The sequence below is a fragment of the Cryptomeria japonica genome, chromosome 1 (assembly GCF_030272615.1).
Source record: "Cryptomeria japonica chromosome 1, Sugi_1.0, whole genome shotgun sequence".
In the NCBI taxonomy this organism is placed as follows: domain Eukaryota; kingdom Viridiplantae; phylum Streptophyta; class Pinopsida; order Cupressales; family Cupressaceae; genus Cryptomeria; species Cryptomeria japonica.
The window spans coordinates 304,426,385-304,441,584 of record NC_081405.1 but is presented as its reverse complement, the minus strand read 5'-3'; the positions used below and the strand labels follow the sequence as shown (position 1 = coordinate 304,441,584).

General features: G+C 34.6%; 3 non-coding genes across 3 annotated transcripts; 2 read left to right on the top strand and 1 right to left on the bottom strand.

Annotated features, from left to right (window-relative positions):
- Window positions 1-1,273: 1,273 nt before the first annotated feature.
- TRNAR-CCU (transfer RNA arginine (anticodon CCU)) lies at window positions 1,274-1,346 on the bottom strand. The gene has a single exon. It is a non-coding gene; the product is annotated as a tRNA-Arg (tRNA).
- Window positions 1,347-1,448: 102 nt separating this feature from the next.
- TRNAS-AGA (transfer RNA serine (anticodon AGA)) lies at window positions 1,449-1,530 on the top strand. Its single transcript has one exon. It is a non-coding gene; the product is annotated as a tRNA-Ser (tRNA).
- A 323-nt stretch (window positions 1,531-1,853) lies between these two features.
- On the top strand, window positions 1,854-1,926 carry TRNAA-UGC (transfer RNA alanine (anticodon UGC)). Its single transcript has one exon. It is a non-coding gene; the product is annotated as a tRNA-Ala (tRNA).
- The last annotated feature ends 13,274 nt before the right edge of the window (window positions 1,927-15,200 follow it).

Below are 15,200 nucleotides of genomic sequence, written 5' to 3'. Positions count from 1 at the left end.
AGTAATGCCTCCATAGAACATACACCACCATCTACATTGTAGGACATAATGTCATCGAGGATAAACACGTTGGATGTAACAAAATATAGGAACATATCAAAACCCTTGACATGTACATAGATAGAGGTCAAAGACAAGGGTAGGCCAATATCCATGGTGAATGATATAACAATCAACAATGGATGAGAAAAAGGCCAATTTAGGTCAAAACTATAGGCGAAATAAAAAAGAGAAAGCAATGAGGATAGTGATTATTTTTATATCAAAAAACAAGGTAAGTACAATAATACATATCTAGTTTGAAAGAAATCCTCAAGGACAAGATTTGAAAGATGAGAAGTAGTTAGGGGTCAAACCTTAGTTGAAGCACAATAAGCACAAAGATGAAACAAATATTAAGAATAAAGACAAAAATCGTAACAAAAATGTTAAATAGATAAAAATTAGACTCTATCTAACCAAAAATGCTAGGAATGCATGTTATGAGTTCTTTGAAATTAAGGAAGTAGAAAGGCACTCCCTTCAAAATGTATAGTGCTAATATATGTTTTGATTCGAAACCCTTAGTGAAAGAAGTCTAGTATGAAAGTGCACGTGAATCAAATAGATCAAGAACTAAACTATGGAATAAATGGATTGAAATAAGTGGTTAACTTGAAGTTAGAGAGGATAATGATTTGATTACAATAGGAGACATATACCTTATATTTGAGACTGGATCTAGGATGAACAAGTTGTGCCAAATGTGTCGTGCAAAATAAAAAATCACACCAAATTGTAGATCAATGTGACGAGGTTGGTCTTGATCCTCTTGAGTGTGGCCCTAATATTTTTGGGTGACCTTCCCTTTGAAAATTCTGAAACCTCAGCACATGTAGAAGGTACACACTTATAATTTTGGAGGACTTGCTATGGTGATGGGGAACCCTTGAGACTTCCTTTATCACACTTAAATCCGATTGATTAATTCAACAATTTATGATAAGTTGGAGGATACGCTAAGCCACGTATGCAATAAGATGCATAGAAGTTTAGAATAATATGGTTTGTTTATTTTAGTGCATAGTAATACTTATCATTGATTTGAGTGAAATTTGAACATTTTTTGACATGTACACTAATGACTCTGCAAGAGTGTTGTAAGAAGCCAAAGGGGAGGAGAATGTACCTCTTAGTTTGGATGGGGCTTAGACTCATTCCAATCGGACGTGTGAAAAATGCAATACCACTAGAGAAAAGACAACAGATGCCGAATGAATCCGTATACGGAAGACGCGCCAGGTAGGGGTCGAACCTACGACTTTCTGCTTAGGAAACAGACGCTCTATCCACTGAGCTACAGGCGCAGGTGTTGCCTTTAAATGATAATATTTAATATATACTAATTAATAAAATAAATAGTGAAATATGGTTAGTTACAGAGAAATAGAATGTTAAGTTCTGTTCAAGTGAACGTGCCGGAGTGGTTATCGGGCATGACTAGAAATCATGTGGGCTCTGCCCGCGCAGGTTCGAATCCTGCCGTCCACGTTGTGAGATTTAAAAATTTTAATTGGTTCAGCTTTTTTGGTTCAAATAGGCAGCTTGCTTAGAGGGAGGGAGGGAAATGAAAAACAACAATTTGAATCGTATTCTGTGTAATCTAAAATCTATTTTCTTAAATTATCACATATGTAGTATCGGTCGCTGTAGTTTAGTGGTGAGAATTCCACGTTGTGGCCGTGGAGACCTGGTCTCGAATCCCAGCAGCTACACTGATACATGATCAAGTCGACTAAGTAACCAAACCTTTACATTTGTAACACTCTGATTGTGGAGAATTGAATTTGCCTATTATCAATTTTTGATATGTAGGGGATGTAGCTCAAACGGTAGAGCGCTCGCTTTGCATGCGAGAGGTACGGGGTTCGATACCCTGCATCTCCATTTCAATATCATTTTCAGTTCATACCGTGTAGTTGCAGCTACACAGGTTCGTCTGTATTATTTTTTCACAACGTATGCCAATCTAATTTGGTTAAATAAAGAAATGTTTATGCAAGACCTCATCTTATTATGAGCACATCAGGAATATAGTCAGAATTTCTTCTTCCATGTAGTTGTTCACCTACCTGAAAAATGGTAATAGTGGTGCAACATGTAGTTTATCCTTACAAAACTGAAAGTATTGGAATTTTCACTTTCTAACCTCTCTATATGTTGGACATGAACTAATAGAAAAGTTCTTTAATTTTTATATTCATCACAAGACTCTAACTATTTATTCTAAATTTGGTGCTAAACTATTGGTGCTAAACTATGGTGTTGATTCAAAGCAAGAGTTAGTGTTTCGTAGCATTGCAGTGCTGTTAGTTTTGGTGCTTAACACATATACAGAGTTATTTTTTGAAATTTTCCATCCAATGATATATTTAATAGTGTTCTCACTCAAAAAACATCACAGATGAAGCAACTTAATAAGATGTTTTTTTCCTAGAAAAACAAAGCTTGTGTGGTTATATTTAATTGTCCATAAAGTTTCTACATAGGAGAATGTAGAAATGGTATAAACAAGTGAGTCGATAAATTTACAAAGTAATTCAAGGATAAATGATATATTAAAACCAATTTTTTTATCTAAAATATATTGAACTATTTTTTTTAATGGAGGATTTTTCATCCACAAAATCGTTTTAGAGCCGAGGAGTGAGGGGTATCCATTTTACCAAATTTGCCCGGGACACGATCCCGACCTCATCCCTTATGGTGTCAGAGCCTTGCACTCAGCAAGACTTGATCCTTGTTGGGCTCATTAAGAACCATTCAACTTCACTAGCAAACCAAGGGCCCACTGACAATTATATTGAATTTGAAATTTACAAGTGAAGCTATTTTTAATGCATTCTTCAACCAAGATTGACACTAGAGTTTCACACAATTGTCTGACATATAAATAAACATACTTGGGATATTTCAAATCAATTCACGCTCTTCAAAAGAGTGATCCCAGAAGGATTTCCATCTGGTTTAAATATAACATTCCTTTAAACTTCTCTCTTTACTTGAAGCATGGTGAAGATCAAATAACTAATATGTTTGTCAAAGCCAATTGGATCCTTGCCATCAAAATTTCTCATATCCAACTTGGGTATGAATTGGATAGTCGTAAGGTTATTAAAGACTTGATCATTATTAGTGTTGTTTTTTTAGTAAAATAACTTGCACAAGAGTAGAATATATTTTGAAATATGCTTAAAATACTCAATAATAGCTAAGAATAACAAACAAATTCAAGGAGAAAAAATTCCAAATATCTCCAATGAGAACTCCATTCACAATATGATGAACAAATAGGAGTCATTACTTCCTATAACACCCTACTTATGCCTACGATATCACCCAAGACAACTTAGATAACCACATATAAGCTTTAGGTCGACCTAAATAACACTATAGTAATGATAATATATGACTTAATTAAGAGTGAAGGTAGCCACAAGTTGACTACTCATAACACTATGCATACTCTAAGATTAAGGGTGTAATGTGTCCCCTCTTTAGAGAAAAATTGTCCTCAATGCTAATCAAGTGTTTTTTTCTTTTGAATGAACTCTTCATCCTCCCATTTGACATCTTCAACTGGTGAATTCTTCCATTATATGAGATAATGAGTGTTCTAGTCCTTATCTTATTTGTGCATGTCTAAAGAATGAAATTTGGTTCCATAACACTATGCATACTCTAAGATTAAGGGTGTAATGTGTCCCCTCTTTAGAGAAAAATTGTCCTCAATGCTAATCAAGTGTTTTTTTCTTTTGAATGAACTCTTCATCCTCCCATTTGACATCTTCAACTGATGAATTCTTCCATTATATGAGATAATGAGTGTTCTAGTCCTTATCTTATTTGTGCATGTCTAAAGAATGAAATTTGGTTCCAATATAATTATTCCTTCTTTATCAAGCTCTAGTAACATTATCCGAGTAGGGATATTATGCACAATTACCTTATTCAAAAATAAAACATGATAATTGCATGTATCTTCTTCCTCACTCACACATTCAAATTAGAATAATTTCTCTTCACCACATTTATGCCCTTGAATATATTTTCTATCACAATTGAAACCTAACTTTTTTACTCCATTCTCCTTATTTTTGTGTGCAACCAATCTAGTAGGTTGAGGAAATGATTTGTAGAAGAGATCCTTGCTCTAATATTTATGATCCCTTATCGTGTTTTGACCAAGTACTTCTCGTCAACTTATCTTGCCATAATTATCACTTGTGACAAGGATTGTGGTTAGAAGAATAAAATTTGGTTTCAATATAATTATTCCTTCTTTATCGAGCTCTAGTAACATTATCCGAGTAGGAATATAATTATGCACAATTACCTTATTAAAAAACAAAACATGATAATTACATATATCTTCTTCCTCACTTGTACATTCAAATTAGAATAATTTCTCTTCACCACATTTATGTCCTTGAATATATTTTCTATCACAATTGAACCTAACTTTTTAACTCTATTGTCCTCATTTTCGTGTGCAACCAATCTAGTAGGTTGAGGAAATGATTTGTAGGAGAGATCCTTTCTCTAATATTTATGATCCCTTATCGTGTTTTGACCAAGTACTTCTCGTCAACTGATCTTGCCATAATTATCACTTGTGACAATGATTGTGGTTGGAAGAAAGGTAGCTCATATTTTATGTGGTCCTTTAAATCTCCTAGAAATATTTCCTTCAATTTTTTTTCTATAACATTCTCCACTCTTGGACTTACCTTATGAAATTGATGAGTATAGTCCTTAATTGTACATGTTTTCTTTAATTTAATGAGTTGGTAGAAGTTGCTATCCATCAAATTATCTACATAATGGGTAACAAGTTCATCTTTAAAAATTGATCATATGACCACACAAACCTCCTTTCTCTTCTCATCACATAACCAACAACACCAAATAAATTGGTCTAGTTCAAAGTATAATGATGTCATAGACACCTATTTTTCTAGTTGGAACACAATGAAGATCAAACAACTAATCTATTTTGCAAAGCCAATTGTTTGGATCCTTGCCATCAAACTTTCTCATATCCTACTTGGTTATGAACTAGCTATCCATAAGGTTATTCAAGAGTTGAACATTATTAGTGGCATTATTGTAATAAAATAGCTTGCACAAGAGAAGAATATATTATGAAATATGCAGAAAATACTTGATAATAGCTAAGAATAACAAGAAAATTCAAGGATAAAAACTTCCAAATATGCTCTAGTAATGTTATCTAAGTAGGGATATCATGCCCAATTACTTTCTTCAAATGAGAAACATGACAATTGCATGTACCTTCTTCCTCACTCAAACATTCAATATAGAATAATTTCTCTTCATCGTATTTATGTCCTTGACTATATTTTCTATCACAATTGAAACATAACTCTTTTAATCTCTTCTCCTCTTTCTTTTGTGCATATGATCTAGTATGTTGAGGAAATGATTTGTAGTGAGATCCTTTCTCTTAAATTTATGACCACTTATCGTGTTTTGACCAAATACTTCTCCTCAACTTATCTTGCTATAATTATCTCTTGTGACAAGGATTGTGGTTGGAACAAAGGTAACTCATATTTTATGCGGTTCTTTAAATCGCCTATAAATAATTCCTTCAAATATTCTTCTGTAACATTATCCACTCTTGAAAATAGGGTATGAAATTGATGAGTATGGTCTTTAATTGTACATTTTTTTCTTATATTTAGTGATTTGGTAGAAGTAGCTATCCATAAAAGTGTCTACAGGATGGGTAACAAGTTCATCTTGAAAAATCGATTGTATAACCACACAACCCTTCTTTATGTTCTCATCACATAACCAACAACACTAAATAAATTGGTCTAGTTCCACTTATAATGATATCATAGCCACCTTTTGTTTACTTATAACATGGTGAAGCTCAAATAACTAATTGTTTGGATCCTTGCCACCAAACTTTCTCATATCCAACCTAGGTTATTAGTGGTGTTATTGTAATAAAATAACTTTCACAAGAGAATAATATATTATGAAATATGTTGAAAATACTTGATAATAACTAAGAGAACAACCAAATTCAAGGAGAAAAAATTCCAAATATCTACAATGAGAACTCTATTCACAATTTGGTGAACAAATAAGAGTCATTACCTGCTATATAACCCTACTTATCCCTCAGATTTCACCCAAGACAACTTAGATAACCACATAGAAGCTTTAGTCCAACCTAAATAACTAAATAACAATATAATAAGGATAATTATATGACTTCATTAAGAGTTAAGGTAGCCACAAGCTGACTACTCATAACACTATGCATACTCTAAGATTACGGGAGTAGTATGCCACCTCTTTAGAGAACAATTATCCTCAATACCAATAAAATGTTTTACTTTTGAAAGAACTCTTCATCCTCCCACGTGACATCTCAAATAACTGAATTCTTCTATTAGATGAGATACTCAATGAGTGTTCTAGTCTTTATCTTATTTATACATGTCTAAAGAATAGAAATTGGTTTCAATATGATTCTTCTTTCTTCATCGAGCTCTAGTAATATTGTTTGAGTAGGGATATTATGCCCAATTGCCTTCTTCACACAAGAAACATGACAATTGTGTGCATCTTCTCCTCACTCAAACCTTCCATATAGACTAATTTCTCTACATGAAATTTATAGCATTAACTATATTTTCTATCACAATTGAAAAATAACTCTTTTAGTCTCTTCTCCTCATTTTTATGTGTAGCCAATCTAGTAAGTTGCGGAAATGATTTATAAGAGATATCTTTTCTCTTTTATTTATGATCCCTTGTCATCTAGTGGCCAAAAACCTCTTCTTAGCTTATCTTGCCATAAATATCACTTGTTCAAGGACTGTGGTTTGAACAAAGGTAACTCAAATTTTGTATGGTACTTTAAATCTCCTAGAAATAATTCCTTCAAATTTTCTTTTGTGACATTCTCCACTTTTAGAAATAATGTTTGTAATTGATGAGTATAGTCCTCAATCATACATGTTTTCTTTAATTTGGTGATTTAGTAGAATTAGTTATCCATAAAATTGTCTTCATAATGGGTAGTAAGTTCAACTTGAAAAATTGACCCAATGACCACACAAACATTCTTTCTCTTCTCATGTCATAACCAACAACACCAAATAAATTGGTCTGGTTCCTTGAGTATGATGATGCCATAGCTACCTTTTTTTTGACTTGGAACTTGCTCAAGATAAAAAAGCTAATCCATTCGGTGAAGCCAATTGTTTGGATGCTTGCCATCAAAATCTCTCATATCCAACTTGGTATGTACTCGCTAGGTATAAGGTTATTAAAGAGGTTCTATATTAGTGATGTTATTGCAATAAAATAACTTACATAAGAGAATAATAAATTATGAAATATACTAAAATTACTTGATAATAACTAAGAATAACAAGCAAATTCAAGGAGAAAAACTTCCAAATATCTCCAATGAGAACACCATTCACAACTTGTTGAACAAATAAGTCATTAGTTGATCCTTCTTGAGATTTGAATGAAGATCAATAAATTCATGTCCACTAAAATAATTATCTTCCACCTTATTTGGTGAATCTTCTCCCTTATACTCCATCCCTTAAATAGGTATTTCCAACTTCCTAGAAAAGTCATCTATCACCTTTGACATCTCCATTCTCACCTCAATCATCTCCTTCTCTACCAATGAAATTCCTTTAGTCATCTCCTTCTTCATTGATGAAATTTCACCCATTTCATTCTTAATTTCCTCATTATGGGTTATAACATCAATTTATACATCATCCTTATCTAGGTATTTCCTAGTTATGGTAGTATTCTTTTTGCCTCTTATTGCAAGATTTGTTGTCATGATAGAAAATATAGACACCTAAAAATGTTCTCATGTAATTAAATAAATATTTATTATTTATTTAATTATTCTAATCCCACCTTTTTCAACTATTAATTATATAGATATATTTAATTAATTAATTATCCTCTTCTATCTATTCCTAGCCCTCCAACATGTTCACATGGATCATAATCTAAATTGATAGACATGTGGCAAGTGTCTCCCCTTCACATGTCTAGCTTAGGTCTTATCACACATTCATTGAATCTAGATACCTTTTTGTAAATAAAAAAGTCAACCCAACTCTTAATCTCATCCCTTCGTTCAAAATAACCTCTTAATCTCATTAAATCTCCATCCACCTCTTTTAATCCTATTCATTCTCCTTTCACCTCTTAATTGTGGCCATTCATCCTTAACCTCTTTATCGAAGCCTTTGAATCTTTTGGAGATTTATGTAAAATATGTTTTTTCTCCCATTTTCTACTTACCTAGTATCCACATTGCATGCATATAGAGTACTTGTTTAGGGCTTCATAACATCAATTTAGCTATCATTTATTTCTTTATCGTACTGGCATCATGCTTACATTATCAATCAATGACACTCCATTCTTTTATGTCATCTTGTGCTAGTGCTTAATGTTGAGAGTAGATACTATTATCCACAAGGTTTTAAAGGATTTGAGGATAATGGATTCATTCTTATCATGTGTGTGAATATATAATTTATTATTTATTTATTTACATACACTTGATTTAGAGCTCTATTGTCATTATTGATTTTACTGTAGATTCTAGGCTACTAGTGGTTAGGTTGTTTATGAGTTTACAATAGGGTTACATTTTAATATACATAGAAAAATAATAATTTTGAAATAAATATAAAAATAGTCAAAATACTTTGAAATTTCTATTGTGACTTATCAGATCCTAGCCCACACTTTAAAAAAAAAACTCCTAAAGAATAGTTGATTTGCAACATTAAGATTGAATTTGTTCAAAACCTTAATTATGTAATTAATCACTTAATTCTACTCCAATTACTCTACAATTTGGACTAAATGTACCTTAATGAATTATTTAAAAACCCATTGAAAATTAGGAAAACATTCACCAACATTTGGGAGATATGCACTCTCCAAATAATTTGGTAAAAAACCTAACTTTACAATAAATTGCTCGCTTCTATTCCAATTATTTTGAAATATAGATTGTAGATGCGTCAATAGGTTCTTACAAAATTCTTTAACAATTACAAAAAGTTGCCAAAATATGAGAGATATGAAATTCCCAAAATGACTAGCAAATTTGAGACAATGAACTTACTTACCCTCATGTTGTCAAGATCATGCTCCAACACCACTTGTACTGGAATAGCTTGCACAAGAGAAGAATATAATATTAAATTTGTTGAAAATACTTGATAAAATCTAAGAATAACAAGTGACTTCAAGGGGGTTATGTGGGTATACAACCATGCTCAAGTGGTTACTTAGGTATTAACTTACTTATGTAGAAGGACATGCATAGATTTGACAATAGAGGTCCTTTTGGTTTATTTTCCCTTGAAGGAAACTCTATTTTATGAGGAAATTGTATTACGATAATGTATTGTATTGGATTGCAATTTATGTGTATGATAGATTTCGAGTTGCCTTTGTATCTCTACTCGGTGATACTCTTGATAAAGCTTTCTTTGCAAGTATATTATAATCTTCTTAATTTTTAATAATATAGTGTAGATTTTGGAGTGTGTATTTTTCTCTTCAAATGTTCTTCTCCATATTAATCATTTTTTTTGTGCGAATAATCTTTATGTTTATTTCTATTTAGTTTTTGTTATTGTTGTAAAGACATGAAAAGATTTTGAATAACCCTTTTCTCAAGATCAATGTAGAAAATTGTTCTGCCACTTTAGCTTTCTTACAAAATCTATTTTCACCAAATCCAAATCCTTCATGATGCAGGAGCATCCAAGTGCACTGACAATCCTGCACATCTAAAAAAACATTATTTTCCTTTTTATTTTAATTGTGTCCTCCCCTGGTTTTGGTCTTGCAGGTGGATTTTTATTCATCATATTTTGTCCTCTCTCTATATTTAAAGATTAAAAAAAATGGGAGTATGTTTTGCAAAGTTGAAACTAGTTTTAATGTTGCATTTTAAAAGTTATTGTTAAAATTTGAATGGGAACCAAATCCCATGCCCAAGCTTGATTGAGGAATTTATTGCATATTTTAGAGTGCGTTTACACTTAGCATGCCCCTGTCGTGCATCCCAAAGTGTCAGAATGTCGAGAGTTATACCATACCGGTGTGATCTCTCAAGTGCCTTGAGTCCAAAATATTGTCAAAATTTGACGGATTGTTTCTTGAAATCCATGACACATATGGTCGATCCGTTTGAACTAGTGGGGTCGCGCGAGGATCCTCTACAATGGCCTATCTTTTTGACGAATAGGAGCCATTTTCAATTGGTAGCATTTTTTCGCCTGCTGCAAAAACCGTCAGTTGCATGCAATCCAAAGTTGCAAGATTGGCTAGAATTTATTCGGTTCATCATGTGCACAAACCGACGTCATGAGAGCGTCCGAGTGGGTAGGTTTACGTTAGGCATGCCCCTGTCGTGCATCCCAAAATGTCGGAATGTCGAGAGTCATACCGTACCGGGGCGATCTCTCAAGTGCCATGAGTCCAAAAAAATGTCAAAATTTGACGGACTATTTCTTCAAATCCAGTACACATATGGTCAATCCATTTGAACCCGTGGGGTCGCGTGAGTCTCCTCTACAATGGCCTATCTCGGTTTTTGACGACTCGAAGCCATTTTCAATTGGTAGCATTTTTTCGCCTGCTGCAAAAACCGTCAGTTGCATGCAATGCAAAGTTGCAAGATTGGCTAGAACTAATTCGGTTCGTCGTGTGCACAAACCGACATCACGAGTGCATCTGGGTGGGCAATTTTACATTAGGCATGCCCCTCTCATGCATCCCAAAGCGCCGAAACGTCGAGAGTCTAACCCGTATTGTGTCAAGTATTGCCTCGTGGTCAGATTCACAAACTTTCTATTAAATCTTGTTATGAGGTCTACCACGATACTTCATCAAATGAATATTTGTTGCAAAAACAAGGTTAGAGAAATGAAGAATATGTCTATGTGTTTCAAAGTCCTTGAACAACCAAACATCAGAATTCTTGATAGGGTATCTCTGAAGCCATATTCCTATCATGACAATAGACCCTATTGGGTACTCAATACCCTCTATGTCAATGATTGTGGTTGTCAATTTTCTTTTTGGCTCAACACAATGACACAAATAGTAATCTGTTCCTTCTTCATTGTTCTCTTCTGCAACAATTGCATACACATGACCTGCATTTTGCAAAGTGTTAATTAATACCAAAAATAAAGTATGATGTACAACAAAATGAACCAAAAATAATATTTGCAAAAAAATTAACTCAAAAAATCACCTAAATCCACTAGGTCGGATACATGGTCAAAATCCACTGATGTCTCCATCTGGCTCAATTGTAGTGCTTTGGGAATTTGATATGAATCAATGGGAACCAACGGTCTACAAGACCATTTGTCAACCCACTCTTGTGATTCACATTCTTCCCACAAACAATAAATGCATGAAGAGCAAAAACATACCACCTGTCTCATATAAATTACCAGTGAACTTGAATTTGAACTCATAAATGAGTGCATGTCACTCGATCCTACAACTATACAACAATCTAGATAGTTTTCAATGTTCAATTCAGTGATCAACCAAAGATATCTACGAACCATTGACGTACCTGGATTACTTGGACCCATCATAGACTTACACCATCGCACAATTGTTTCTGCATCTATCAACTCAGCACCACCTTCGTACTTGAATTCTTCTCTAGCTAGGGCTCTTTTCACACATGCTCCTGCACCATCGTGCTCTCCCTTACCATGTCCAGCCTCAGTGAAATTCCAAAAATGTTGTGCACCGCTTGTCATATGCATCCTTGTCAACCAATAAAACATCCTTGCATTCTTGAATTGTGTGGTGCAATTATCTGACCATATTAAGTGTTGGTTGTATCGTATGTTCCTTTCCCTTAAACTATCATAGAAAACTTTAAAGCATTCTTGTACAAACTCCGATGAATGAGTACGATCATCACTTATGTAGAAGTGATACTCTCTTACAACCTTTCTATCCTCCTCCATGCTATCTACATGCACGAATGCTATGTGTGCAAAAATAGAAACTTGTGTAGAATGATAATACATAGATTGCACTTCATTTTGAGATTGTATTGTATAATTTTCACCGAAATCAACAATAGAGACAATGGTACCAAGAGGAAATGTGTCCTTACATAACTTGAATTTCTCATCTAAACATCGAGCTCTATGTGTATGCATTATGTACTCATAAACTAGTTTCTCTTGAAACATTCTCATAAATTCAGCTACACATATATCATTTTTCACTAGCTCACATCTCTTCAAATCTTTTCCATCTTTAACTCCATATGTGATTGTCTTGTATTTTCTGAAAGAAACTAGTTTCGTACAAATTTCATGTGTGCTCTCCAAATGTACGCATCTTGGTAAACGTTGCAAACCACCACATATAGCACAAGAACCTTCCAAACAAGGCATCTTATTGATGAATACTAAGACGGGGGGTGAATTAGTATGCCAAAAATTACTGTACTTAAACACTTTACTAGTCTAGCAGTAAACCGGTAAAACAGTTTAGCAAACAAACCGATTAGCACACATGCAAACGAAATAGCAAATAATGCATTCACCCACAGAAGCACAATCACCATAAGATGAGATTTTGATGTGGAAACCCAAATGGGAAAAACCACGGTGAGATGGAACTCACAAGTAACTATCTGCAAAATAGGAACCAGACCGGTTAAGGTCGAACTGGTTAAGATCATATAATGTTCTTTATCAGAACAAATCCTATTAGGAATCTCAATCTCTGTTAGGAGATAAGTCCGATTAAAGACTACCTTGCTAGAGGGTTTTAGATCCACAGATGTGAACCACCTTGTTAGAGGATTTACAAAAGGCTTTTTGGGCCTACCCGGTTAAGGGCTTCAGACTTGTCAAAGATGTGAGTAATCAACAAGTGAGTGATCTAGCAAATAGCACAAATTGCTTGGTTAGATCCTTGATAGCTCATTCCTAATGCATTCCAGCATTACTTCAGTCTTCAACACATTCACACTCTTCTTTCTCTCACAGACTTGAACTTCTCTTCTATGTTCGCACTTACAAAAATTCATCAACCATCTTGAACCCTAGCAACAACCTAAAACCCTAAACATGATGTCCTATTTAAAGGAATTTGATTTCATGTCGGTCCAATAGGATTACAATACAGTTTCCTAGGTTCAATGCATCTAGACATATTTGGTAACACGACACAAAAAGCATCGTCAAAGTGTCGACACCGCAAAACAATCGATGGATGGTAACTCATCACAAAATGTCGGTTGGTAACTCATCACAGAGTATTACCGGTTCAAACAAAATACCGGTCTAAGCAAAATACCACTTGTCGGTTTGACAAAAATGAAGATCGGGAAATATGAGTTGTGCCGCTTCGTTCCTTCGTACCACTTGAGATCCTCGAACCGCTTGGGATCTTCATACCCCTTGAGATCGGTAAACACTTTCTGCAAAACACCGATAGTCTAAAGACTATAATACATCATACCGGTTTGAACAAATACCGGTTGAGCTTTAACTCATACATACAAAAAGTGATCTCATAGCAAGTGTGTGTCCATCAATGACAATCACAACATAATCATCAAAATGCCAACAATCTCCCCCTTTGGCATTGATGGCAACACTTAGGAAAATTTTGACATCTAAGTGTTTTACAACAAAAATATGCCATAATCAAAATTACTCCCCCTAAGCATATACACTATCCCTTTTGCAGAAAATACAATGTATACTACTCCTTAACAAAAATAACATGAAAGTATACATCAAAATTTATATACTTCATCAAAATTTATATACTTCTCCCCCTTTGCCAACAATGACAAAAATATTGTAGACCAACCTCTGTTTCATTAGCATTAAAATAATAAGTGTTTATGACAGTAAAGAGTAAAGCTTGTCAAAAACTGTTTTAAAGTTCTACAAAAATTGCTTCATGGATAAGGACCATGAGTCAAGTAGGGATGTAGCCACCTCTTTCTCTGTCTGCATCTGGGAGACCTGTTCTTCCATGGCATCTATTGTGCTCATCTCTTGAGTGACCGTTAGGGCATCAAGATTTAGATAGCATTTCTGGAGAATTTGCAGTCTTGGCAGTAGGACCAGTTGAAGTTCTTGCAAATTTCATGCTGGGTTGCTGATCTCTTCCTCTAGTCTTGCAGACTGCAGTTGAAACCGGTGAGCAGTTTGTCCATATGTGGAGAAGGAGTCATAGGGCATCTTGAAGGTGCTAATAAATGATTGCATATCAGTTTGCAGTTTTTCCTTCTGAGTGAGCACACCATCACAGAACAACAGAGGTTGGCAAATCTTGCTGAGTAGTAGATTTCCCTCATCCATTGCATCTCTAATGTCCTTATGTGCCTTCTGAAGATCAGACCAGAGCTCTGTTAATTTTCTCACCAAGTCAGTGTCCAGAGCCTTTTGATGTTCCTTCTTGGCATTTGATTCTGCAACCTCTTCCAGGCTTTATACTTGGTCTTCGACAACTGTGCATAGGAGCTTCAATTGTGCAAGTGAGGAATCGATACTGGGAAGGTTCATACCAGGTATCAAACCGGTAAGAGTGTCCACCGCAGCTTGGATCACATCTTGCTCCTTTTTCCTCCTTATCACTTCCAGCCGTTCTTGAGCAACCTTAATGCTCTGCAACAACTCTGACTCATTTGTGGACTGGAGGTCAATGGGACTAGTAATGTCAACCGGTTTAGCCTGACTACCGGTTGCCATTGGGGTCTCCACCTGTGTGGTCTTTACTGCTGCTTCCTTGTCCTTGTCTTTTTGCTTATCTTCTTGAGCCTTCCTCTGCTCCTCTTCTTCTTTCTTTCTTTTCTCTTCTTCTTGCCTCTTCTCTTCATCTTTTCGCTTCGTCTTTTCTTCATCCTTCTTCTTCTCCTCTTCCTTCTTCCTCTTCTCCTCTTCTTGTTTCTTCTCTTCCTCTTTCCACTTCTACTCTTCTTTCTTTTCCTCTTCCTTCTTCTTCTTCTTCTCTTCCTCTTATTTCTTATTTTCTTCTTCTCTTCTCTTCTTCTCCTCTTCTTTTCTCTTATCCTCTTCCTCTTTTTTCTTTTCCTCCTCTTTTCT